The 25,562-nt window shown below is 43.3% G+C and overlaps 2 pseudogenes; one reads left to right on the top strand and one right to left on the bottom strand.

Annotated features, from left to right (window-relative positions):
• The first annotated feature begins 12,691 nt into the window (after positions 1–12,691).
• Positions 12,692–15,768, top strand: LOC101033415 (zinc finger CCCH domain-containing protein 11A pseudogene; annotated as a pseudogene).
• A 7,028-nt stretch (positions 15,769–22,796) lies between these two features.
• LOC101033094 (actin-related protein 2/3 complex subunit 5 pseudogene) lies at positions 22,797–25,450 on the bottom strand (annotated as a pseudogene).
• Between the last annotated feature and the right edge of the window lie 112 nt (positions 25,451–25,562).

The following is a 25,562-nucleotide window of genomic DNA, read 5'->3' as shown; positions in this document are numbered from 1 at the left end:
GATCTTCGCCGGATATGGTGGCTCATGCCTTTAATCCCAGCACTTTGGGAGGCCGAGGTGGTCGGATCATCCGAGGTCAGGAGTTCAAGGCCAGCCTGGTCAACATAGTGAAACCCCATCTCTACTAATAATACAAAAATTAGCTGGGCATGGTGGCACAAGCCTGTAATCCCAGCTATTCAGGAGGCTGAGGCAGGGGAATAGCTTAACCTGGGAGGGGAGGCTGCAGTGAGCCGAGATCATGCCATTGTACTCCAGCCTGGATGACAGAGTGAAACAACAAACAATCAAACCAACCAACCAGATCTGGAGACATGCTGCATCTGAAATGAGAGATTTTCATGATCATGTCCAGAGAAAGGTAGGACTAGAGCACCAGGAGATGGGACTGGAGACCCTGATTCTCAGACCAAATCGGAAACCTCCTGCCTGGGGGAGCTCTCAGAGAGGTGGTGTGGACACCAGGCCCAGTAGTGAAGACTAGAGAGGAGCCCGGAGCAGCTCACTGCAACTTCTGCCTCCCGGGTTCTGAAGCAATTCTCCTGTCTCAGCCTCCCGAGTAGCTGAAATTACAGGGAACCAGCATCACACCTGGCTAATTTTTTTGTATTTTTAGTAGAGACGGGGTTTCACCATGTTGGTCAGGCTGGTCTTGAACTCCTGGCCTTAAGTGATCCACTTGCCTTGGCCTCCCAAAGTGCTGAGATTATACGCGTGAGGCACCTCGCCCGGCCACATTGCTGCTTCTTGAATCACCTGCTCTTAAGGATCGAACTCTTTAGTTCAGGTGATCCATCCGCCTTAGCCTCCTAAAGTCTTGGGATTACAGGTGGGAGCCACCATGCCCAGGGTTTTTGTTTGTTTGTTTGTTTGTTTTCAGGGTCTTCCTTTGTCATCATAGCAGCCTCAACCACCCTGGCCTAAGTGATCCTCTCACCTCAGCCTCCCAAGACAAATCTTTTTTTTTTTTTTTTTTTTTTTTTTGGTAGAGACAGACTCTTACCATGTTGACCAGGCTGGCCTCAAACTCCTGGGCTCGAATGATCCTCCTGCCTCAGCCTCCCAAAGTGCTGGGGTTACAGGCAGAAGCCACTGTGCCCAGCCTGAACTTGCTATTATAAAATTGGATTTTCAGGCTGGGAGTGGTTACTCACACCTATAATCCCAGCACTTTGGGAGACAGAGGCCAGCAGATCATTTCCCACTGGTTACAAACCAATACTTTTGCAAAAGAAAATAAAAACGAATGGCTAGAAAGATAAGCATATTCGCCAGGAGTGGTGGCACACGCCTGTAATCCCAGCACTTAGAGAGGCCAAGGCAGGCAGATGGCTTGAGCTCAGGAGTTCAAGACCAGCCTGGGAAACATGGTGAAACCCCATCTCTACAAAAAAAAAATACAAAAATTAGCCAGGCATGGTTGTGTGTACCTGTAGTCCCAGCTATTCAAGAGGCTGAGGTGAGTGGATGGCTTCAGCCCAGGAAGTCGGGGCTGCAGTGAGCGGTGATTGCACCACTGCACTCCAGCCTGGGCGACAGAGGGAGACCTCGACTCAAAAAAAGAAAAAGAAAACAAAGCACCTGCTTGGGTGGCCTGGCAGCGTCCACCTGCTCTCTGATTCTGTCAGGTGTTTCCTTGTGCGGCAGTAACAAACAGCTCTTGGACAGGCACTGTCAGGAACTCCTTTTGAAGAGCATTCTGGTTGGGCGCAGTGGCTCAAGCCTGTAATCCCAGCACTTTGGGAGGCCAAGGTGGCTGAATCACCAGGTCAGGAGTTTGAGACCAGCCTGGTCCACATGGTGAAACCCCGTCTCTACTAAAAATACAAAAAATTAGCTGGGCATAATGGTAATCCCAGCTGTAAGGTTTATTGCCAAGTTTAAAATGAGGAAACTGAGGCCAATATAAGAAAATAAAAATCCAATTTATTCAGCTCCCAGGCGAGGTTCCATGGTCCCGGGGAAAGGGGCCAGGGAAGTCGTGCCAGCTTGCTGGGGCGTGGGGTTTTTATGGCTAGGAGGAAGGGACAACAGCTGGGTGCTCTGATGGACTCCAGGGAAGCGGGATTGTGATGGGGTGGGCCACTATTGGTTGGCGGGTTGTTGGGTGGTTTTCTGGTGGGAGAGCCGGCCAGGAGCCTTGCATCAGCCGGAGCCTTCCAGGGGAGCCTGCGGCAGAGCTAGGTGCCGAGTGCAGAGCCTGGTGCCGAGTGCAGAGCCGGTGCCGGCTGCAGAGGTGGGTGTGTCCAACCTCCCAGCGAGGCAACCGGCCTTACACCAGCTACTCGGGAGGCTAATGCAGGGGAATCATTTAAACCCAGGAGGTGGAGGTTGCAGTGAGCCGAGATCATGCCACTGCACTCCAGCCCAGGTGACAGTGCGAGACTCTGTCTCAAACAAAAAAAGAATAAATAAAAAATGAACAGCATTCCTCTAGAACCTCTAGATCCCACATCCTCCTGGCTTTCCTCCTCTCGCACTTGCTGTTCCTCCCGTGTCCTTTGCTGTATCCTCTTCCCAGCTCCCAGATGTTGGAGAGCCCCAGGGCTCAGCCCTTGGTTCCCTCTGTTCTTCCTCCATGCTCTCCCGGCTGGTGCCAAGCAGTCTCTTGGCTGTCAATACCACCTACACGTGGACGGCCATGTGTACAGAGTTCTGTCCCCCGCCACCCCCAGAAGATATGTTCAAGTCCTCACCCCCAGTACCTGCGAGTGGAATCTTATTTGGAACAGGGTCTTTCAGATGTGATCAGATTTTACGACGAGGTCAGATGGGATTAGAGTGAGCTCTGCTCCACTGACTGGTGTCCTTTTAAGAGGAAACACAGAGACACAGACAGATGGCCACGTGGAGATGGGGCAGACATTGGAGTTATGCCACTCTAAGCCAAGAAACACCAAGGATCCTGAGCACCAGCAGCTAGAAAGAGGCAAAGGAGGATTCTCCCCTAGAACCTTCAGAGGGAACATGGCCCTGCCAGCACTGTCCTTTTGGGCTTCTAGCCTCCAGCACTGCACGACGACAGCCTCCAGAACAACAAGCAGCTGTTGTCACAAGCCACTCCACGTGTGATAATTAGTTCCAGCAATCATAGCAAACTAATACAACCCCCAATTTATTATATCTCTAGCCTGGGCTGTGTGTGGTGGCTCACACCTGTAATCTTAACACTTTCAGAGGCCGAGGTGAGCAGATGACTTGACCAGCCTGGCCAATATGGCAAAAACCCATCTCTATTAAAAATACAAAAATTAGCTGAGCATAGTGGTGAGCACCTGTAATCCCAGCTAGTCAGGAGGCTGAGGCAGGAGAATTGTTTGAACCCGGGAGGTGGAGGGTGGAGGTTGGAGTGAGCCAAGATTGCACCACCACACTCCAGCCTGGGCAACAGAGAGAGACTTTGCCTCAACAACAATAACAACCACAACAAATGCCTCTTGAAATAGTCAAGCCTTTTGACACTGAGGAAATCATCTTAGCTGTGATTGCTTTGAGAAAGAGAGAGGGACACTCTCAGGCAGTTCCCAACACCTTGCTAAAACTTACAGCAACACGTTTCTTCGGCATATATTCAGGGGCCCCAAATGCCATTTTCCCGACAAATTGCTGCCTATTGTTCCGTTCTTTGAATTTCCATTCAGCTCACAAAGCACTTCCTGAAGACTTATCTCAGGTCAGACACACTGCTGGGGTCAAGGGCTTAAGGATGAGTAAGCAATATGTAGCCCCTGTCCTTTAGAATCTTCGTCCACCGAGGGATGATGATGTTCGTTATATTAATTACATGGTGATTTGGCCGGATGCAGTGACTCATGCCTGTAATCCTAGCACTTTGGGAGGCTAAAGTGGGCTAATCACCTGAAGTCAGGTGATTGAGACCACCTAGGCAACACGGTGAGACCCCGTCTCTTTACTAAAATACAAAGAATTAGCCAGGGGTGGTGGCATGTGCTTGTAGTCTTAGCTGCGTGGAAGGCTGAGGCAGAAGAATTGCTGGAACCCGGGAGGTGGAGGTTGCAGTGAGCTGAGATCATGCCATTGCACTCCAGCCTGGGTGACAGAGTGAGGCTCTGTGTTCCCCCAACGCCCCCTCAATACATATTTTATATTAAAAAACATTTATGGGGATTTTATTCAGAGACAGACTACAGTAGGAGCTAAGGAAGGGTGCACAGTGTGTGTGCCTGTGTGTACAGATTGCTAAATAAACTCATAGGAGGCTACTGGTTTACACTGAGCTCCTGCCCTAGGCCCAACAGATCAAACCAAAATGGAGTTATTCATGTTCAAGTTCCACACCACCAAGCCAAACTGCTTATCTGACCTTCCGAGAAATCAGGAGAAAGAGCCATAACGACTGAATCATCAAAAAGGCCAGTTTGAGCCAGCATAATAAGGAAGTGTCCTCTGCTTTAGCCTTTACAGGGAGGTCAAACTTCCCGTGCTCATCAGTAGTGGGTGTATGCCTGTGAAGAGTCATCACATAGCAGTCTGGGCAACATAGTGAGACCCTACCTCTAGTTTAAAAAAATTAAAAAAAAAAAACGCTTTACAAGGAAAGTACTGTGAGACAACCCACCTGGATTTTGTTCTCTGTTTCTGCTTTCCTCAGCTCTTTCTGTTCTTTAAAGTTAACCTCCTCTGCTTAGCTCCTTGGAACATTCATTCTATTTTGTAGGATAAGGCATTGCATGATTCTAGATCTGCAAATAAAAGCCATTAGATTTTTCCTCTTTTTTCTTTTGTGGAGAACGAGGTCTCACTATATTGCTAAAGCAGATCTTGAGTGACCTTTCCACCTCTGCTTCCTAGCTTCGTGTGAGCCACCTTGTGTGGTCCAACTGGGATCTTTTTTTTTTTTTTTTTTTTTTTTGAGTTGGAGTCTGGATCTGTTGCTCAGGCTGGAGTGCAGTGGCACGATCTTGGCTCACTGCAAACTCTGCCTCCTGGATTCAAAAGATCCTACCACCTCACCTCATCCTCCAGAGTACCTGGGACTACAGGTGCATGCCACCACACCGAGCTAATTTTTGTATTTTTAGTAGAGAGAACATTTCACCATGTTGGCCAGGCTGGTCTTGAAATTGCATCCTCAAGTGATCCACCCGTCTCACCCTCCCAAAGTGCTGGAATTACAGGCGTGAACAACTGTGCTCAGCCCCAGTTGGGATCTTTAATTAACTAAACATGTAATTTTTGTTTGTTCGAGAGAGAGTCTCACTCCATCACCCAGGCTGGAGTGCAGTGGTGCAATCCCGCTCACTGTAACCTCTGCCTCCCAGGTTCAAGCAGTTATTGTGCCTTAGCCTCCCTAGTAGTTGGAATTACAGGCAGTTGCCACCACACTCGGATAACTTTTTTGTATTTTTAGTAGAGACGGGATTTCACTGTGTTGGCCAGGCTGGTCTCGAACTCCTGGCCTCATGTGATCTGTCCACCTTGACCTCCCAAAGTGCTAGGATTACAGACATGAGCCACTGCACCAGGCCTACATGTAATTTTTGTCGTTTGACCAGCAATAGGAACAGGTAATTCAACCGGGGGGAGAGGTGTCAGAAACAGAGAAGGTGACCTGGGAAACTGATGGAGTTCACAAAGTGGACAAGATAGGAAGAACAGAACACAGTTCACCCATGTGCACACACTCCATCATACACCAAAAATCACATGAGAAACCTCACAGCGTTTAGAGAATAACTTGTAACTAGAGCTCTGGTCCCTAGCGACCAAAACCACAAAGGTTGAGAAGTTTAAAACCCATCGTCCAGATGCTCATCAATGCAGCCACAGAACGCAGCTTGTGTGCTGGTTAAAGAGTCCGACAGTGGTCATCCAGGTGGGTTACATCAATTTCAGTGACGGTTTCCACCAGATTGTCCTCTCCCGCCAACCTTCATCTCTCACCTCTTTTTTCTTTCAGGGAAAAAACCAAAACTTCTAAACAGCCACATGGTTCACAATAATCCAGTGCTTACCCAGCTGCTGAACTTCAATAGAAGAACTAAATAATACAAGATGCTGGGCCTGTTCCAGTCCCCCAGACCTGACTGTCCCTGCTGGATAGCTCAGATGCCTTGTCCACCTGGGGTCAACCCCTGCAAGCTGAAAGAACTTCAGATTTTATTTAAACCAATACAAAAGAAGGATCGGGGGCCCTGGAGCAGAGTTTCTCAACAGTGGTGCCTTTGACATTTGGGACCAGAGGACTCTGCTGTGGGAGGCTGTCCTATATGTTGCAGGATGTTAAGGCAACTTGAGGTCTTTGGTTGTCACAACTAGGGGGGGCTTCTACTGGCATCTGGTGGGCAGAAGGCACTTACTGGATGCCAGTTGAAGCCCCCTAGTTGTGACAACCAAAACTGTGTCCAGACATTGCCAAATGGTCCCCAGGAAGGATATGGCCCCTCGTTGAGAACCACTGCCCTAGAGGACAAAGAAGATACAAAACCCAGGGAGCACCCCAGTTTGAATCAAACATTGGGGAACATGGGGATGTAGCACAGTAGGGACCAGGGGAGAGGACCGGGTGCCTATGGCAGCCTGGAAACTGGTGGTCACCTGGTTCAGGGAGCTAGAATGCACTGCGGGGACCCTGCCTGGGGTGGGGGGGTCAAACCAACTTGGCAGCCACACCCCTGCCACACCCCCCACCCCGACTCAGTTAGAGGGCCTCTGCTCCTTTCTGGGTATCTATGTGCATTACTATGAAAAAGAAAAAGAAGTCGGTGAATCCACACCACCCCAGGCACCTCTGTGAGTTCTAATGGGTAATATTTATTGGGCGCTTACTCTGTGCCCAGCACCGTCCCAAGCCCTTTCCATGAATGCTGTCATTTAATCCTTGTGACAACCCCACGCAGTTGGTACAAGTTGAATATCCCTTGTCCCAAATGCTTGGGACTGGAGGTGTTTCGTGTTTCTGATTTCAGATTTTGAAACATTTGCATGTACATAATGAGCTATCTTGGCAATGGAACCCAAGTCTAAATATGAAATTCATCTCTGTTTCATATATACTTTTTACACATATAAGGAATGTGTATAAGGTATTTTTATACAATTATTTATTTATTTATTTATTTATTTATTTATTTAGAGACGGAGTCCCACTCTGTCACCTGGGCTAGAGTGCAGTGGCATGATCTTGGCTCACTACAACCTCTGCCTCCCGGGTTAAAGCGATGTTACGGTCACAGTCTCCCAAGTAGCTGGGATTACAGGCACCTGCCCCCACGACCGGCTAATTTTGGTATATTTTGTAGAGACGGGGTTTCACCATGTTGCCCAGGCTGGTCTTGAACGCCTGACCTCAGGTGATCCAACTGCCTTGGCTTCCCAAAGTTATCTAAAATTCACCCAGAGAATGGACAGAAGGAGTATAAGTTAGTTATCTAGTTACAAAGGGTTTGGACAGTGTGACTGGTCTGCATGTCATTGTTAATAGCCCTTAGTGGAAGAAATCGGTGAGGATGGAGTTTTGTTAATTTAGTCTCAGAAGAGTTGGCTTCAGGCCGGGCTTGGTTGCTTATGCCTGTAATCCCAGCACTTTGGAAGGCTGAGCTGGGCAGATCACCTGAGGTCAGGAGTTAGAGACCAGCCTGGCCAACATGGCAAAACCCCATCTCTATTAAAAAGACAAAAATTAGCCAGGTTTGGTGGCGCATGCCTGTGATCCTAGCTACTTAGGAGGATGGGCCAGCGAGTCACTTGAACCCAGAAAGCAGAGGTTGCGGTGAGCTGAGATTGCATCACTGCACTCTAGCCTGGCAACAGAGCAAGACTTGGTCTCAAAAAAAAGAGTTGGCACCCGCGATCTCCATCTCCCAGTCCTACAGACCAGGAATGTGTTTCTAACAATGTATCTATAACCTACAGGGGCTGCCACCTCAGATCTCTTCATGAACAATAGGTTCTGTTTTACTCTTTGCTATTGCAGTTAGCCTCAACAGAGGTAATGGACAACGTTCTAGACCCATTCACCTAAAGTACTTGGACATCTTATATGATGTTGTGAATGATAATAGTGAAGCAGTGCATGACTTTGAATACTTTGAACAAAGACAGACCAAATAATATTTGATATGCTCCACCAAATCACAGTATTTCATTTCTCAAGCCTTCTCATTAACTAGGGTCTCATGAGGTTTAGCTATTCTGGACTGGGGAGAGGAAAATTGGAAGTTGAGGGGTTCATAGAAAATCCCAAAGGCTGAGGTTTTCCCCCAGCATTGAGAACCCTAGATCCTGCACCATCATCTTTCTGAGCGTATGCCTCTTCGGATGTAAGAAAGGAGGAAGGTAGTGGGTCAGCCGCAAACCTTTCACACCTTCCGTACTGAGCCTTCATTCCCAGGCTCTGGCTGCCCCCTTCTGGAGGAGATGCTTTCTAAGACAATAGATGCAGAAGCATCTAAGGCTGAATACAAAGTATTTCTTCAAGAGTTTATAGACGACAATACCACTGAAAATGCTGCAGATGAATTGAAGCAAGGTCTTCTTAACCCGTCAGATAAAACTCTGGCCAATATTGAAGTGTTTATGGTAATTTGTTTTCTTCTTATGTGCTTTTTGAAACCATTGACTGAGGTCAAGCAAACTATTTCTCACTAATAATGCAAAACCCCTGGTGAACAAGCCTTTTCTTACATTGGGTAATTTATTTGAATGGTTAGTCGATAATAATCTTGTCATCCTGGAAAACCATCCAGGGACCATCTGTGTTTCACTCCACTCATAAAATCCTCACTGGATGATAAATGAATAGGGCAAGGAGGAAAAAGAACAGTCAGGGAAATCCTTACCTATCCACAGAGCTCCCCAGTCCACGCTCACAAACACAAACAATCACACAAATACAGAAACACACACACATCCAGACACACACAAACATAGAGACAAGCATACAGACACAGACACAATACACAAACAACATGCATTCAGACAGCACAAACACAGAAAGACAGGCAGTGACACAGACATAGATACAATCACAGAAACATAGAAACACACACACAGACACACACAAACACACAGATTCCATCACGCAATCACACATACACACATATGGAGACACACACACAGATACACAAAGACACGAACATAATCACACAAACACAGAAACATATACACAAATACATATATTAAGACACACACAAACACACTCAAATAGATAGGCACACACAAACACACATTTTCTTTCTAGAGAAAAAATAATTTTCCAGAAGACACTCACCTATAGAGGCAATCTTCAGAGAAAAGTCCTCTTGTTTTTCCTCTTCTTTAAAATAAAAAAAATTGTAAAAGTGTTCATTAAAAAGCATTAGATTTGGGTAGAGTTCAGAAAATATCATTTGAGCAAGATTCTATTCAGGTTAAATGAAAAGAAGTTAAAATTCACTTCCAAGCAACCCAAATTTGTTAGCAGAAATGATGAGAAACCTTGGACTATAGACAAGTGTAGATCACGGGTATGAAGCCACCATGGAGGAAGCAATTTTCTAAAACAAAACCCAATAGTTATTCTTTCAAGTCATACATAGATACTGCTGAGAGTTTTCTCTAGCATTTATTCACTATTCTAAAACTCTGCTTTAATCCTTCCATGGTAGAAAAGTTAGAAATATACGAAAAGGAAAAAAAAACCCATAAAGCTGAAAGTGAACATCATCTCGGGAAATTCTGACACCCCCTGCAACATGGATGAAACCTGAGGACACGACACTGAGTAAAACAAGGAGTCACAGAAACACAGATGCTGCATGACCCATGCACACGGACATTGATGGAGTCAAAGTCAGAGACATGCCGGGCGAGGTGGCTCACGCCTGTAATCCCAGCACTTTGGGAGGCCCAGGCGAGTGGATCACGAGGTCAGGAGATCGAGACCATCCTTGCCAACATAGTGAAACCCCAGGTCTACTAAAGCTACAAAAAATTAGCCGGGTGTGGTGGTACGTGCCTATAGTCCCAGCTAGTCAGGAGGCTGAGGTAGGGGAATCACTTGAACCAGGGAGGCAGAGATTGCAGTGAGCCAAGATCACGCCACTGCAATCCAGCCTAGTGACAGAGTGAGACTCTGTCTCAAAAAAAAAAAAAAAAAAAATCACAAAAACAAAAACAACAAACTCAGAGACACTGAAATGAACACAGTGGTTGTTGGTGCTTGGATGCAGAGGAGAAAGCGCTGTTGTGTTGAATGGGTCCAGAGTGTCAGGTGTGCAGGACAATTATATTCTAGAGTTGGTTTGCAAAACCACGTGAATATTCAGAACACTCCTGAACCATACACTTAAAATGGCACATTTTTATAAGATGTACATTTTACCACGACTAACAATTTATTAAAAATTCAATATTAGTTGCAATGAAGTGTGATGTGATTGTTTCTTCTAAAGCTTGCTTAGACTAGTCAGAGTCTACAGTGCCAATAATTTGTAGGAGACAAAGGTAGTGGTGGAGGGTGTGAGACTGCTGCCCATACTTCCACACAGAAGGCCATACACAAAGTCAGACCTTCACGTTTCCTTGCATTTGAGCTAAGACTTTAACAATCCTGTGTGGTGAGGAAATGATCCAGAATCAGTAGCACTTTTTTTGGTGTCACTAAATGTCTTTTGAATGACAGCGTTAATAAGGAGGTCATTTTCATGTCATTACCAGCACTAGCTTTTTTGGATGCTTGATGTTTGTGGAAAAACCCAGAAAACCAGTGAGAAGTTTCTGTTTTTTTAAGATTTTATTTTGTTAGAGAGTGCTGAAATCTAAGTGACATCTCTGTTTTTGCTTTCTAGGAATCAATACATGGCAGCAGTTTCTGTGTTTTATTTTAACTTTTCACAAGGCCTTTGGCTCATAGGACAAATACAGAATGACACACACACATCCAGACACACACAAACACAGAGACAAGCACACAGACACAGACGTGGTGAGAAACCACGTCACAAAGTAGGGTGAGAAACCAATTGCTAATTTCTATAAGCCACAAGTTTTCTTTCTTAAGTTCTTTAACTACAAACTGCAAGACAATTGTTGAAACTTGCTTTTAATTTTCATTTCAATAAATTAATTTAAAAACTAAAGTTTCAATTTTTCTTCCATAAAAATGAGGCTTTAGAGGGTCTTATCACATCACAAACGCACTCACCTATTCATGAAAGAACTCATTGTCGTGGGTTGAAGACTGCAAAACAGTTGTTTCGTTTGTCTGTCCTCCAAGCCTTGGTCCTCTCTCTGAAGACTGTTTCTCTGCCCCCTTCCACCTCCTTACGTGACTCTCTGGGGTCCTCAGGCTCTGGGTTCTGAACTGGGGTCCTGCTTTCACTCTAATCTTTCTGTTCATGGTTAGCCCTGCTGGCCATGCCAGGTTCCTCCACACTGTCTCTGGGTCTCCCTCAGGTGTGCAGCAGGGCTGAGACCAGAGCCAGCTAAACAGGGGAGGCCTGCAAAACCGGGTGGCTCCTCCTGTCTGGGTTTTAAACTTTGATTTTTGCTCATCATGAATGTTGGCCTCGGTTTTTATTTTGAAAGATGTTGCGTGAAAATATCATACATAATGGCATTATGTTATTATTTGAATCATGCAAATATGATGACTGAGTTCAGCAGCAACTCCTTAAATTGTTCAGTTTCCCCTAGTCCTGTCCCTGCAGTGGAAATGGGGTCCACCTTCCCCTTCCCTTTTGCAGACAATGAGGGTTGAGGGGAGTGAGTGTTCTGTGCAGGGAGGCAGCACAGCAGAGGAGTTTTAAATGGAACCTGGGGTATCATTCATGTCCTGTCCCCATCAATGCTCTCATCAGGGTAAGGTTATCGCCACCTGCTCTGCTCTCACCTCAGCTTGTTCCTCTTTTCTGGTGTCATTTCCTTACCCAGGAAGACCCTGTCTATATCTCAGGACAACTCAGCCCCACCAGAAGTGATTCTTCCCAGAGGCAAGGCAGGTGTAGGGATTCAGGGCCACAACAGGGGCCCATGATAATGTTATAATTAAAAAAAATCCTTTCCTAAAGTGAGTACATGGCAATGAATCCAGCCAGGAATATATAAACCATCTTACCAATGTAGTTGCCAAATAAAGTTTATTATGTTTTTATGGAGAAGTGGCCTATGAAGGCTATAATACCTGTGACCTACAGAAGTCATAATGAGGCCTCGCCGCCAGCACCTTCCCCAAACCACAGCCCACACTGTTTTGTTAAAGACCCTGAAAGGGAGGAAAAGGGAGAAGAGATTTAGAGCTAGGACCCGGAAGACGTGCACACGGACACTCAGAAAGTGCAAATGTGGATCTTTGACGATGGTAGTCTTGGTTTTCCATTGGAACTGCTTCTGCTGGGAGGATGATGGATAGCAGTGGCCAAGCAAGATGAAAGACGTGGCAGCAAGTGGGCGTCGGGGATAGTGTCATCGGTTCGGTAAAGTTTTTGTTCTCTGAGTTGGGCATATTCCCTGCCCCAAAAATTCCTGTAAAATTGACTAGTATTAAGTGCATAATAGATTGGAACTCAATGAAGACACAGGCGTTTCTGTTGAGAGCAACCAGCTAATGATGATAGTTTAAAGACAATTTCTGTGACTGAGTTGTCATTTGGAAGATGAAATCCATTTCACGAGGACCTGGAGCCTGGTCCTTGCTTTGAAACAGTGGCTTGTTTCAAGAAGCCACTTCTGATATACGAATCTACCCAGCATGCCTAATCAAGGAGAAGACTGCTCTTCCTTTTTTCTGTTCTACATGTACCAAAGGTGACAGCTGCCCATTCCGCCACTGTGAGGCTGCACTAGGAAATGAAACTGCACATTATGGCAAGAATGGCACTGTTTATGACAGATGTGCATGTTTCGGCACATGGAGATTGATTTTAAAAAAAGGCAGTGAAATTCCTTGTTATTGGGAAAATCAGCTAACAGGATGTCAAAAATTAAACTGCACTTTCCATCACAATAGAGGACAATATGCTGATGGCCTTTTCCTACCTCCAAGCAAAACTGTGTTGCCCACTGTGGCTGAGTCACCACAACAGGAAGTGGAGGCTAGCCAACTTTCGGTTCAGCAGAACAAATTGTCTGTCCAGTGCAACCCTTCCCCTCAGCTGCGGAGTGTTATGAAAGCAGTGTTAGACATAGTGAACTCCAAGTTTCTCTTCACAGCATCAGTATGTCAGTGTGTTCAGCTCTTTGTCCTCCATTTTAAAGTTTAACTTCCTTGTAGTTTCAGTAAACAAGCTTTTCCACCCGTTCTAATCAGTAGTTCCGATCTGTTCCTCTGGTCCCCTGCTCCGTCCTGACTCATCCTGGTCACCTGCCCCGGTCACCTGCTCTGGTCACCTGCTTTGATCTAGGTCACCCCTGGCTACCTGCTCTCACCTGCCTGTAATTGCCTTTCCTGCCAAACTACCGACCCTACCACTCTGGCTCATACCCATGCTCTCTTTAAAACAGCCAATTGGGATTAGTCTAGACTGTGTGGTCTAACCTAGCCAATAGGGGAATGTCATAGCAGTAGGGGTGACCTCTGTCAGGAATAAGTACCTCTTTCCCTCCCTTGTCCAGGTGTGCACTCGCCATTGTTCCATCTGTGAGCTGCACCCTTCTCTAGAAGTAAATTGCCTTGCTGAGGAAATTTATTTTTTATTTTTTATTTTTTTTAATTTTAATTTTTGTTTTTTTCTTGCTGAGGAAATTTATATTTGAGTGCTACTTCTTTTGTGACACCAAAAATTTTACATATAACAGTAGAAAGTTCCAAAAATGTTCCTAGCCCCACACATCCACCAGCTGTAATTAATGCTGCAGATGATGATGAAGATGGTGATGATCAGTTTTCTGAGGCAGGTGATGAAAGCAAAACACCTACCCTGCAACCATCTTCTGAAGTTCACAATGGATTACAAGTGACTTCTGCCCATAAACCTGTGATCAGTTTAAAGCAAAGTGAATGTTTAAATTTTGGAATATAGACTCTGGAGGAAATTAAGTCAAAGAAAATGAAGGAAAAATCTAAGAAGGCAGGTGAGGGTTCTTCAGGAGATTCCAGTCTTTCACTCTACCCTGAGCCCATTCCAGGTCCTGGAAAAGAAAATGTCAGGACTGTGGTGAGGACAGTAACTCTCTCCAGCAAACAAGGAAAAGAACCGTTAGTTAGACTGATTCTTACTGAGAGACTGGGGAAATGAAAATTTTCAGCAGGCAGTGGCAGTGATCCTCCATTAAAGTGTAGCCTGGCACAGAGGCTGGGGGGAAGAAAGTTGAAGCTCCAGAAACTAACATTGACAAAACACCTAAGAGAGCTCAAGTTTCCAAGTCTCTGAAGGAGCGATTAGGTGTGTCAGCTGGTCCAAATAACGAGTAGGCAACAGAGAAAGTTAATAAAGTTGGTGAAATCCAAGTGAAGACGTTAGAAGAAATTCTGGAAAAAGCCAGTCAGAAACGTGGAGAATTGCAAACTAAACTCAAGCCACAAGGACCTTTAAAAACTGCTGATTCTACTTTAGGAACAAGAAGCTCCTCCATTACCCATGTCGGAAGCTTCTCTGAGGTCCTGGCTGAAAAAACAAAAACAAAAACAAAAACAAAAACAAAAACCCATCAGCAGCAGGAAGCAGAGAGACAAAAGAGCAAAAAGAATGCAACTTGCATCAAGCTAAAGACTGATAGTGAAATTAAAGAATAGTAGTTCTGCCGCCCATTGTTGCCAGCAAAGGACAATCAGAGGAGCCTGCAGGTGAAACAAAGTCTAGGCAGGAGGTTCACATCAAGATGCTGGAGGAAATTAAACTGGAGAAGGCACTGAGGGTGCAGCAGAGCTCTGAGAGCAGCACCAGCTGCCCATCTCAACATGAGGCCACTCCAGGGGCAAGGCGGCTGCTGCCAATCACCAAAATGACAGGGATGAGAGAAGAGAAGACTTCAGGAAGGAAATGAAGTTGATTCTCAGAGCAGTATTAGAACAGAAGCTAGAGAGGCTTCAGGTGAAACCACGGGAGTTGACATCACTAAATTCAAGTCAGAAAGATGAGAGAGAGGCAGATGCAGAAGCAGCAGGAGAGGGAAAAATCAGTCTTGACACCTCTTGGGGAGATGTAGCCTCTTGCTACATCTGCCACTTGCTACAAGTGGCAGAGAAACTAGTGCTCACTGCTGTACCAGGAATTGCACAGCACCTGACCAAGTGGCTTCCCACAAAGTCATCCCAGAAGGTGGAGGCAGAAACCTCAGGGATTGAAGACTCACTATTGAATGTGAAATGTGCAGCACAGACCTTGGAAAAAGGAGGTAAAGCTAACCCCAAAGTGGATGTGAAGCCGTCTGTGGTTCAAGTTGTGTTATCCCCCAAATTGGCCCAAAATGTAAGGCAGTGGAGATGCACTCTGCTGTCACTGCCACTGTGAAGCCACTCAGCTCGAGCAGTGTCCTACAGGAAATCTCAGCCAAAAAATCAGCTGTGGCTGTTGTCCCACTCATCTCTGAGGACAAAAGAGTCACTCTGCCTGATGCAGAAAATCAGAGACAGTCTTGTGCTGCCTCCAACCCAGTCCTCTTCAGATCCCTCACCCTGGAGAGGTCTGGCCCTTCCTCATCCCAAATGAGCACGAAAACTTGCTGACTCAGCTCTCAACAGGAAAGCCCCCACTCTCTGTTGAGGATGATTTTGAGAAACTAATACGGTAGATTTCAGGAGGCAAATTGGAAGCTGAGATTGACTTGGATTCTGGAAAGGATGAAGATGACTTTCTGCTTGAGCTATCAGAAACGATTGATCGCTGAATGTGGTAGTGAGGACACTTAAAAAAAAAACTCGCCAAAAAACTGGACTTAAGTTTCATTTTTTTTTTTTTTTAAATTTAAGACAGACTCTCCCTCTCTCTCCCAGGCTGGAGTGCAATGGCACAATCTTGGCTCACTGCAACCTCCACCTCCCAGGTTCAAGTGATTCTCCTGCCTCAGATTCCCAACTAGCTGGGACCACAGGTGTGTGCCACCATGCCCAGCTAATTTTTATATTTTTAGTAAAGATGGGGTTTCACCATATTGGCCAGGCTGGTCTTGAACTCCTGACCTGGTGATCCGCCTGCCTCAACCTCCCAAAGTTCTAGGATTACAGGCGTGAACCACCACACCTGGCCAAGTTTCATCTTTTATAACATTTACCTGAGATGATCAATTCTTTAGTCTAGAATTTGCCCCAAATCGGTATACTTCTGAATTATCTGTGTGTGTCCTGGATTCCTTGGGGTCAGGTTTTTAAAGTTCCTTCATAACCATTTTGTCCATTTGATGCCATTATCATCTTTTGAGAAAACAGTTATGTCATACCCTTCTCTCCACTACGAAGGGACTGAGAGGGAGACCCACGTGACAGGGTGCAAGTGAATTTGAAGACTCCTTAAGGCGTTTGTCAGTTTTGGCTTTCTTCTCCTTCATGATATTCTTTATGTATTGTCTTTATGTATCTGTTACCTGAGTTTGAAATGGATGAAGACGGCAGGGACAATGAATAAACCCTTCTCTACTGTGGCCTCCCGCTGGGATAATTGGGGGGACAATGCTCTTTTGCTTCCTAGACGCCCTCTGATTTGCTGAGAGTATTAGGGTCTGTGAAGCACAGCACTAATCTCTTACATTGTAAGGCCTGTGATGACGTGATCTTTCTCTATTTACATTTTCTTCTTATGGCCAACTATGGACAGATCAGAATGCCTGGAAACACTGCACTCTGTGATCACCTCCATCCCAATTTGCACTGAGCTGTAGTTCCTCACGAGGGAGTGTCTTCTATTTTGTTTTTATTCCTAGCTTTGTCTCCACGCAAAGGGAGGGGTTTAGATTTGTCAACCCATAGGTAGACCTCAAACTGCAACCTCAGTTGCTCTGTCACAGGGATGTGTTGGCTGTCACTCCTATCCACTAGATTGCAACTGCAATCTGAGGACAATCAACCCCAAATGTGGGGTCATCTCTCTATGCCTGTGTCCTGGCCAGATCTAGGCCAAGGTATTTGTGGTTTTGATTTAGATTTCAATGATCATTAATGATATTGAGCGTTTTAAAAGTATATTTGTTGTCCATTTGTATATCTTCTTTTGAGAATTATCTATTCATGCCCTTAGCCCATGTTTTGATAGGACTTTTTGTTTTTTCTTGCTAATTGGTTTGAACTCCTTATAGACTGTAAATATTAGTCATTTGTCAGATGTATAGATTGTGAAGATTTTTCTCTCACTCTGTGGGTTGTCTGCTTACTCTGCTGACTGTTGCTTTAGCTGTACAAAAGCTCTTTGGTTTAATTAAGTTACAGCTATTTATCTTTGTTTTTGTTGCATTTGCTTTTGGGTTCTTGGTTGTGAAATCTGCCTGCGGCGATATCCAGAAGGGTTTTTCCAATGGTATCCTCCAAAATTTTTATAGTTTCAGGTCTTCGATTTAAGTCCTTAATCCATCCTAAGGTGATTTTTGTATAAGGTGAGAGATGAGAATCCAGTTTTATTCTCCTGCATGGGGCTTGCCAATTGTCTCAGCACAATTTGTTGAATAGGGTGTCCTTTTCCCACTTTATGTTTTCGTTGCTGAAGATAAGTTGGCTGTAAGTATTTGGATTTATTTCTGAGTTCTCTCTTCTGTTCCACTTGTCTATGTGCCTGTTTTTATACCAGCGCCATGCTGTTTTGGTGACTATGACTTTATAATACAGTTTGAAATCAGGTAATGTGATGCCTCCAGATTTTTTTTTTTTTTTTTTTTTTTTTTGCTTAGTCTAGCATTGGCTATGCAGGCTCTTTTTTGTTTCCATATGAATTTTAGAATTGTTTTTTTCTAATTCTGTGAAGGATGATGGTGGTATTTTGATGGGAGTTGAGCTGAATTTTTAAATTGCTTTTGGCAGTACAGTAATTTTTACAATATTGATTCTACTCATCCGTCAGCATGGAATGTGTTTCCATTTGTGTCATCTGATTTCTTTCAGCAGTGTTTTGTAGTTTTCCTTGTAGAGGTCTTTTGACTCCTTGGTTAGGTATATTCCTAATATTTTTTTTGTTTTTGTTTTTTGCAGCTATTATAAAAGGTGTTGAGTCCTTGATTTGGTTCTCTGCTTGGCCACATTTAGTGTATAGAAGAACTACTGATTTGTGTATATTAATTTTGTATCCAGAAACTTTGCTGAATTCTTTTATCAGTTCTAGGAGCTTTCTGTAGGAGTCCTTAGAGTTTTCAAGGTAAACTATCACATCATCAGCAAACAGTGACAGTTTGACTTCCTCTTTACCTATTGGATGTCCTTTATTTCTTTCTCTGCTCTGATTGCTCTGGCTAGGACTTCCAGTACTATGTTGATGAGGAGTGGTGAGAGTGGGCATCCTTATCTTGTTCCAGTTTTCAGAGGGAACGCTTTCAACTTTTCCCCATTCAGTTTTATGTTGGCTGTGGGTTTGTCATAGACGGCCTTTATTACATTAAGGTATGTCCCTCCTATGCTGATTTTGCTGAGAGTTTTAATCAGAAAGCGATGCTGGATTTTGTCAAATGCTTTTTTTTTTGCATCTATCGAGATGATCATGTGATTTTTGTTTTTAATTCTGTTTTTGTGGTGTATCACATTTATTGAACTGCATTATGTTAAACCATCCCTGCAGCCATGGTATGAAACCCAGTTGATCACGTTGGATTATCTTGTAGATATGTTGTTGGATTCTGTTATCTAGTATTTTGGTAAGAATTTTAATGTCTGTGTTCATCAAGGATATTGATCTGTAGTTTTCTTTTTTGGTTATGTCCTTTCCTGGTTTTGGTATTAGGGTGATGTATGCTAGCTTCATAGAATGAATTAGGGAGTTTTCCTTTTTTCTTTATCTTGTAAAATAGTGTCAAAAGTATTGGTATCAGTTCTTCTTTGAATGTGTGGCAGAATTCTGCTGTGAATCCATCTGGTCCCAAACTTACTTTTGTTGGAAATTTTAAAATTACCATTTCAATCTTGCTGCTTGTTATTGGTCTGTTCAGGGTATCTACTTCTTTCTAGTTTAAGCTAGCTAGCATGGTTGTATTTATTCATTCAGGAATCCAGAAATTTATTCATCTCTTCTAGGTTTTCTAGTTTATGTGTGTAAAGGTGTTCATAGTAGCCTTGAATAATCTTTTGTATCTTACCGATGTCAGTTGTAATGTCTTCTGTTTCGTTTCTTAGTGAGGTTATTTGGATTTTCTCTATTCTTTTCTTGGTTAATCTTGCTAATGGTCTACCAACTTTATTTATCTTATGAAAGAACCAGCTTTTTGTTTCATTTATCTTTTGTGTTGTTTTCTTGTTTCAATTTCACTTAGTTCTGCTCTGATTTTCCTTATTTCCTTTCTTCTGCTGGGTTTGAGTTTGGTTTGTTCTCATTTCTCTAGCTGCTTGAGGTGTGACCTTAGGATGTCAGTCTGTGCTCTTTCACTCCTTTTCATGAGGCATTTAGGGCTATGAAATTTTCCTCTTAACACCGTCTTTGCTGTATTCCAGAGGTTTTGATAAGCTGTGTCATTATCATCATTCAGTTTGTTTTTAAATTTCCATCTTGATTTTGTTTTTGACCTAATTCTCATTCAGGAGCAGGTTATTTAATTTCCATGTTGTTGAAGGTTTCTTCTGAAGTTGATTTCCAGTTTTATTCCATTGTGGTCTAAGGGAGTGCTTCAATTTTCTTGAATTTATTGAGGCTTGTTTTATGTCCTGTCATTTGGTCTATCTTGTAGAAAGTTTTATCTGCTGTTGAATAAAAGGTGTATTCTGCAGTGGTTGGATAAAATGTTATATCTGTGTGTGTGTGTGTGTGTGTGTATGTGTGTGTGTGTGTGTATAAAATAAGTGCATTTGTTTCAGGGTGTAGTTGAAATCTATTGTTTCTCTGTTGACTTTCTGTCTTGATGACCTGTCTAGTGCTGTCAGTGGAGTATTGAAGTCCCCCACTATTATTGTGTTGCTGTTTATCTCATTTCTTAGGTCTATTAGTAAGTGTTTTTTTAAAAATTTGGGAGCTCCAGTGTTAGGTGCATATATGTTTAGGATTGTGACAATTTCCTGTTGGACAAGGCCTTTTACCATTTTATAATGTCCCTCTTTGTCTTTTTTCACTACTGTTGCTTTAAAGTTTGTTTTGTTTGATATAAGAATAGCTACCCCTGCTTGCTTTTGGTGTCTATTTGCATGAAATGCCTTTGTCCACCTACTTACTTTATGTGAGTCTTTATGTGCTAGCTGAGTCTCCTGAAGGCAGCAAATGGTTGGTGAGTTGTTATCCATTCTGTGTTTCTGTACCTTTTAAGTGGAACATTTAGGCCACTTACATTCAATGTTAGTATTGAAACATGAGGTACCATTGCATTCATCATGCTCTTTGTTGTCTGCATACTTTGGTTGTTTTGTTTTTGCTTTTTTAAAACTCAACATTGACATTTTATTTTCTGAAGTTTATCATTTTTACAAAACAAAACAAAACAAAAAACAGTTATCAAAAGCAGCAGAGAGTTTATAGAATTTCTGCACCAGTTTTCACATAAGCCAGTGATCATAAAACTGACATTCAACATAAATACTAAGTACAGGTTGATTTTCCTCTTGGTCAGATGGTTTGTTTTGGAGCTACTGGAGACTTATAACTTTTTATAAGCACCAGTCATTTTTTTGAGAACGGATTTGGTTTGTCCAACAAAGTAAATAATTTTTTGCTGTGTGGCAGTTTCTTTTTTTAAAAAATGCTGAGCTAAAACACAGAATGTGTTTTTGTTTGGATCTGAACCAAATCTTTTGTGATCACAATTACCCTGAAGAACACTGAAGACATTTATGATCATATTAAATGGTACCTTAAGTACTAGTTGTATACCTCATAATGTCTAAGGCAGCTATTATATTTCTTTTTTTAAAATTGTACTTTAGGTTCTGGGGTACATGTGCAGACTGTGCAGGATTGTTGCATAGATATATGGCAAGGTGGTTTGCTGCCTCTATCCCCCCCATCACCTATATCTGGCATTTCTCCCCATATTATCTCTCCCCACCCTTCTCACCTCCCACTCTCCCTCCCCTAGCACATCCCCAACAGACCCCAATGTGTGATGCTCCCCTCCTGGTGTCCATGTGTTCTCATTGTTCAACACCCGCCTATGAGTGAGAACATGTGGTGTTTGATTTTCTGTTCTTGTGTCAGTTTGCTGAGAATGATGGTTTCCAGATTCATCCATGTACCTACAAAGGACATTAACTCATCATTTTTTATGGCTGTGTAGTATTCCAAGGTGTATATGTGCCACGTTTTCTTTGTCCAGTCTATCATTGATAGGCATTTGGGTTGGTTCCAGGTCTTTGCTCTTGTAAACAGTGCTGCGATTAACATGCATGTGTATGTGTCCTTATAGTAGAACGATTTATAATCCTTTGGGTATAGACCCATTAATGAGATTGCTGGGTCAAATGGAATTTCTATTTCTAGATCCTTGAGGAATCGCCACACTGTCTTCCACAATGGTTGAACTAATTTACACTCCCAGCAACAGTGTAAAAGTGTTCTTTTTCCCCACATCCTCTCCAGCATCTGTTGTCTCCAGATTTTTTAATGATCGCCATTCTAACTGGTGTGAGATGGTATCTCAATGTGGTTTTGATTTGCATTTCTCTAATGACCAGTGATGATAAGCATTTTTTCGTATGTTTGTTGGCCTCATATATGCCTTCTTCTACAGCTACTGTATTTCTAAAGAATGTAGCATTTCATTCAGAGGCTGCACAGAGTTTGAATTACATCATAGTTTCCACATTCTTTCTGATTTTCAGCTTTTCCAGAGCCATACTATTGGAACAAAAGTTTGATGTTCATGCCCAACAAGCACTGATATAGCTACATTTGTGTAGAGCAAGACCTCTTGTTCTGAACCCTGGGTGACCACAAAGAAATTGATAGGCCATGATTATTGGATGCTGAGGGAAGGTAGCATACTTAAACCCACATTACAGATAATCTGGAGGCAAGCAGAAACAAAGTTGGACCTTGGACATGGTGTTCACCCTCCACTTATTCCAAAAACATATTTTGCTTAAATAAGGGAAGTACGATCCAGTTTTGCAATGTTAGTATCTGTCAGTCTGAAAACATATTTTGCTTAAATAAGGGAAGTGTGGTCCAGTTTTGCAGTGTTAATAGCTGCCAGTCTCTCATCTTTTTGTAAATATCATTTCCTGATTAGCAATGAGCTAGGAAACTGGCCTCAGATTCTGACCAAAACTCTTGGTGTTAGTTAAAAATAATACAGACTACTTGTGTCTCTCGTTCCCTCTCTGATTCTCTCTCTCTCTCTGTCTCTGACTCTCTCTCTCTCTTTCTCTCTCTCTCTCCTACTCTCTCTTTCTCAGTCTCTCTCTTTCTCACTCTCTCTGACTCTCTCTCTCTGACTCTCTCTGACTCTCTGACTCTCTCTCTCTCTCACTCTCTTACTCTCTCTCTTTGACTCACTCAAAAAAAAAAAAAAAAAAGAAGAAAAAATAATACAAAACAAACCAAAACAAAAACAGACAACAGGGGTTAAAAATTGCGCAATTAAACTTCATTGTAAGTTATACTATATATAGACTGGTATAAACACCACTGAAGTGGTTTTGAGAGGACAAAACACTCTATTGAAACACAATTTCTTCTATATTGTCCCAATTTTCATTAAAGGAAAACTGCTATGTAATTTTCTTCTATGCACTTATGAAGAAGGAAGCAAGAAGGCAAAGCTGAAACAGATGCTACCCGCAGGGCAGTGGTGGTCTTTGGTTGTTTTCACCTTGTACGAGCAATTCCCACTCCCGAGGCAGGTATCTGCTTCCTGCCAGACCACATGGTTTTTCTTGCAGTGAAGACACGAACAATAGACCCTACTCCTCCAGAAGCAAGTGCCTTTTTAATAACATAGCACTGCTATTGTCAGAGCAGCTCTCAAATCTTTATAAATTGCTTCATTAAGACATCCACACCGTTCTTGTCCAGAGACTGAACTGCCTTTTCAATATCATTAACTTTAAGAGATGAGCACCATCATTCTCAGCAAACTGACACATGATCAGACAACCAAATACCACATGTTCTCACTCATAAGTGGGTGTTGAACAATGAGAACACACGGACACAGGGAGGGGGACATCACACACTGGGGCCTGGGGGTTGGGGGGCTAGGGGAGGAATAGCAGGGGGTGGGGGGATTGGGGAGGGGCAGCATTAGCAGAAATACCTGATGTAGATGATGGGGAGATGGATGCAGCAAACCTATGTTTGTTACATAGGTATACACCATGGCACATGTATACCTATGTAACAAACCTGCACGATCTGCGCATGTACCCAGAACTTAGAGTATAATAAATAAATTAAAAAAAAAAAAAAGAGTTGAGCACCTTCAAGACATTGCTGCCTTCCTGGTCTTTCACCACCTGACTCTTTGCATCATGCTTTCTTGCTGCAGGCATGAGTCCACCTTGCTCTTGTCGGCCTGGCCTGGTCGTTGCCCCCATTTTCTTCATCCATGAACTTGTTCTCATCATTTTCATCCATGTCCACCTTCCGGAACTGGCCAACTACACCGTGTTCTTCAACATCCCAATTCTACCAGTGGCAAAGGCCTCTGCTCGGTGCTGCCTCTATCTCAGCAAGCCCCTGTTTTTGCCTTTTTTTTTTTTTTTTTTTTTTTTTTTTTTTGGTGCAGTGGCACAATCTCAGTTCACTGCAATCTTTGCCTCCTGGGTTCAAGAGATTCCCCTGCCTCAGCCTCCCAAATAGCTGGGACTACAGGTACATGCAACCACATCCAGCTAATTTTTTCCATTTTAGTAGAGATGGGGTTTCACCATGTTGGCCAGATGTTCTCGATCTCCTGACCGCATGATCCACCTGCCTTGGCCTCCCAAAGTACTGGGATTATAGGCATGAGTCACCGAGCCCAGCCAGGAAGAATTTGCTGGGTTTTTTGTTTTGCTTTTTGGATTTGTTTTGAGATGGACTTTCACCCTTTCACCCAGGCTGGAGTGCCATGTTGCGATCTCTGCTCACTGCAACCTCTGTCTCCTGGGTTCAAGCAATTCTCCTGCCTCAGCCTCCTGAGTAGATAGGATTATAGGCACCCACCACCACATCCAGCTAATTTTTGTATTTTTAGTAGAGATGGGGTTTTGCCATGTTGGCCAGGCTGGTCTCAAACTTCTAACCTTACGTGATCCGCTCCTCGGCCTCACAAAGTCCTAGGATGACAGGCATGAGCCACCTGTTTTTGCTTTTTTACTTGTATTTTTGTTTTATAGGTCCTGTGTGATTTGTGCCTTAAAGAGGTTCCGTTTTGATATGATTCCAGGATTTGTTTCAAGATTTAGAGCTCCTTTTAGCAGTTCTTGTAGTGGTGGCTTGGTAATGGTGAATTCTCTCAGCATTTGTTTATCTGGAATGGATTGTATCTTTCCTTCATATATGAACATTTGTTTCACTGGGTACAAAATTCTTGGCTGATAATCGTTTTGTTTGAGGAGGCTGAAGACAGGGCCCCAATCCCTTATGGATTGTAGGGTTTCTGCTGATAAATCTGCTGTTAATATGATAGGTTTTCTTTTATAGGTTATCTGGTGCTTCTGTCTCACAGCTCTTAAGATTCTTTCCTTTGTCTGGACTTTAGATAACCTGGTGACAAGGTACCTAGGTGAAGTTCTTTTTGTGATGAATTTTATAGGTGTTTTTGAGCTTCTTGTGTTTGGATGGCTAGGGATCTAGCAAGGCCAAGGATGCTTTCTTCAATTATTCCCCCAAATATGTTTCCAAATCTTTAGATTTCTCTTCTTCCTCAGGAATGCCAATTATTCTTAGGTTTGGTCATTTAACGGAATTCCAAACTTCTACTTCTTGGAGGCTTCTTTCATTAGATTTTTTTTCTTTCCCTTTGATGGATTGGGTTAATTAGAAAATTTTGTCTTGGAGCTGTGAATTTTTTCTTCTGCTTGTTCAATTCTATTGCTAAGACTTTCCAGCGCATTTTGCATTTCTCTAAGTGTGTCCTTTATTTCCTGAAGTTGTGATTTTTTAAATTTAAGCTATCTATTTCACTGATAATTTCTTCCCTCATATCTTTTATATATTTTTTGAAAATTTCCTTAAATTGGACTTCTTCTTTTTCTGGTGCCTCCTTGATTAGCTTAATGATCAACCTTCTGAATTTCTTTTCAGACAAAGCAGGGATTTCTTCTTGGTTTGGATCCATTGCTGGTGAGCTACTGTGATTTTTTTCGGGGTGTTAAAGAACATTGTTTTGTCGTATTACCCAAATTGTTATTCTGGTTCCTTCTCACTTGGGTAGGCTGTGTCAGAGGGAAGATCTGGTTATTAAACACAGACCACAGGATGGTTAGGTCCCCTTGGTGCACCCCTTTGTCTTCTGGTCCCATGCCAGGTAGACACATTGCCTCATTACTGGGAGGGATTAAGGTGCCTACCTGGAGAATAAATAGAGCAGTACTGGGTGCTCATCTCCACAGTGAGTTCCTTGATTTCTGCCATGCACAACTGAACACC

Source organism: Saimiri boliviensis, chromosome 6 (genome assembly GCF_048565385.1).
Source record: "Saimiri boliviensis isolate mSaiBol1 chromosome 6, mSaiBol1.pri, whole genome shotgun sequence".
Taxonomy (NCBI): Eukaryota; Metazoa; Chordata; class Mammalia; order Primates; family Cebidae; genus Saimiri; species Saimiri boliviensis.
Note: the sequence above shows the minus strand (reverse complement) of the source record. Positions and strands in the feature narration are given on the sequence as shown.